This window comes from Jaculus jaculus, chromosome 7, assembly GCF_020740685.1.
Source record: "Jaculus jaculus isolate mJacJac1 chromosome 7, mJacJac1.mat.Y.cur, whole genome shotgun sequence".
Lineage (NCBI taxonomy): Eukaryota > Metazoa > Chordata > Mammalia > Rodentia > Dipodidae > Jaculus > Jaculus jaculus.
The window spans coordinates 115,222,568-115,225,405 of record NC_059108.1 but is presented as its reverse complement, the minus strand read 5'-3'; the positions used below and the strand labels follow the sequence as shown (position 1 = coordinate 115,225,405).

The 2,838-nt window shown below is 38.9% G+C and overlaps 1 pseudogene; it reads right to left on the bottom strand.

Annotated features, from left to right (window-relative positions):
• Nucleotides 1-688: 688 nt before the first annotated feature.
• On the bottom strand, nt 689-789 carry LOC123462499 (annotated as a pseudogene).
• Nucleotides 790-2,838: the final 2,049 nt, after the last annotated feature.

The following is a 2,838-nucleotide window of genomic DNA, read 5'->3' as shown; positions in this document are numbered from 1 at the left end:
ACTCCAGATGCATGCGCCCCCTTGTGCATCTGGCTAACATGGGTCCTGGGGAATCGAGCCTCGAACCAGGGTCCTTAGGCTTCACAGGCAAGCGTTTAACAGCTAAACCATCTCTCCAGCCCAATGCATTAGTATATTTTTAAAAAATATTTTATTTATTTATTTGCAAGGAGAGAAAGAAATTGGGTACACCAGGAGCTTTCTTGACACTGCAAATGAACTCCAGATGCATGATCCACTTTGTGTATATGGCTTTATGTGGGTACTGGGGAAATGAACCTGTGTTGGCAGGCTTTGCAAGCAAGTACCTTTAACCACTAACCTATTTCCCCAGTCCTGTGTTAGTATAACTTTTTAAAAAATATATGTTTTCTTTTTCTTTTTTTAAATTAAGTAGAAAGTCATATGGCTATATCGTACCATCATTTCCTTCCTTGGTCCCATTCTGTGGAGGGCCCTCCTCAGTGGGATTGCTGCTCTTCCCCAGGTTTGCAGGGCTTAGATGTGAGAGCAGCAGTCTGTCTTTGTAAGGGACAGGGGCAGTGCCTCTGGACATTCCCTCCACTCTGTGGCTCTTACAGTCTTTCTCCATCCTCTTCCGCAAAATTCCCTGAGCCGTGGGGGTTGTGGTTTAAGTGTACTGTGCTCCGCAGCAGCTTCTGGATTTCTGCTGTGGGGTGTTTTGAGTAAATATATGGAACATTTCACAAATTTGCACGTCATCCTTGTGCAGGGGCCATGCTAATGTCTGTATTGTTCCAACTTTGTATATGTACTGCTGAAGAGCACGTAAAATATTTTATTTTTATTCATTTATGAGAGAGAGAGAGAATGGGCATGCCAGGGCCTCTAGCCACTGCGAATGAACTCAAGGTGAATGTGCCACCTTGTGCATCTGGCTTACATGGGTCCTGGGGAATCAAAACTGCGTCCTTTGGCTTTTCATGCAAGCACCTTAACCACTAAGTCATCTCTCCAGCCCTTATGTTAGTATATCTTAACAGAGATGCATGGTGTCAATATTGTTGGTGGTGTTTATGTCAATTGCTTGATTAAAGTGGCTATACTGGGTTTATTCTCTGTGGAATTTCATTTTTCCATTTAATAATTGTATCTTAGGATACATGGAGAGTATATTAATTATCTACTTTTTTATCATTTGCCTGCTAATTTTTGCTCTTTATAGTACCTAGTCTGCAACAATTATTACCATACTATTTACTCAGTGTTTACTTTGTTGTTCTTATCTTCTTTAAATATCACAAGTCAGAATTCTTCAAGGAAATGCTGCCCTTTCCTTCCCACTTGTTTATTTTCTTACCATTATTTTTGTGCATTAATATGGACTTATAGCTGTTTCTTTTATATTATAGGTTATAGTCCAATACTACCATTACATAATTTCATGGCTCTAAGTTGTTCCGAATCTGATGATTGTAAGATTCCTTTGTATTGGCCTCTGCGTCACTTTGACTTATCTCAACCTTTCTTTTTCTTTATTTTCCTTTTTCTTTTTTAAGGAACTGCTTTGTTTTCTAGTACCAAAGACTTACCAGGCTCATCTTGCCCCTCACCTTATAATCAGCCTCTTCTCTAAAGAGCCTTGATATTTTCACCAGCTTAGCCCTGAAGCTCCGCGCCGCTCTCTGTCCTCGTGAGAAGCCTTCTGGGGGTGATGTCCTTCTATACACAGTGTCTTTCTCTGACTTCAGTCTTGAAAGGACACATAGACTGCAGTGAGCAATGGCAAGTGAACATTGCCTGGTGTGTGTTGTAGGCCTCCAATTTCTTTCTAAATTATGAATTTGTCTTCCTCTGGCTCTTGTTATCTTCTAGTGGCTTTTTGCTACTTGCATGGCCTGTGGCACTCAGGTTGCTACATTGGAGCCTACTCTTCTGTTTACTTTGTGAAGTGATCCTGACACCTGTACTCTACCTAGCCGCATTAGCTGGCAGAACTGAGTGCTAAGGAGTAACATTTCCAATAAACTAAAACTATGATGATTAGACTCACACTTGGAGGAGGAAAAAGTGAGCTTTCTGTCTGGGTTATGGAGAAAATTTTGCTTGAGCTCTTTCTCTCTTCTTTCTTTCCTTTTAAATTTTTTTGAATTTTGTTTTTATCTGCTATCATAGTAATCATTCTTATACATTACATATGTATGTGTATATATATATATATGAACATATGTATAAAGATATATGTTCATATATAGATAGCATATATATATATATATATATATATATATATATATATATCTTTCATCCAAGTCTAGAATAAAAATGCTGTCCTTAGATGGTAAACTTGTGGCACTCAGTATGGCCAGAGTGCTATGGCTCAATCTGTGGTTTCTAAAGTCTATCCTTTACTCTCTTTCTGAGATGAGTTCAACTTCCTGTTTGAGGACCCTGTCACTTTTCCCACTATCCAAAAATTCTCTCAGATTTCTAGTAGTAAGTTATAAACAACCAGAGAAAGTTCTTTTTGGAGACCAGAAAGTAGTTTATCATGGTTTCAATGTTTGGACATAAGATGAGCAAGTGCTGCTTTCTGACCTCCACCTGATATATAGTCATTTACTGCTCATTAGGTGAACCGTTGAAAGAAGAAATGACTTTCATTGTGAGTAGAAAGCTGAAGATGCCTGTTACATTTCTGGCACCCCATAGCTGTTGAGTGGACGGATGAATGACCGATTATTGGATGATTGAATGAGTGCACGTATTTCTGCTCAGATTAAGAGTCTGTACTAGTACTATTGATACCAATGGGTGTTGACAGTGAAAGTATTTCTTTATTAGAGGAATGATATCTATGGCTTAAACAAGCCAAACTAT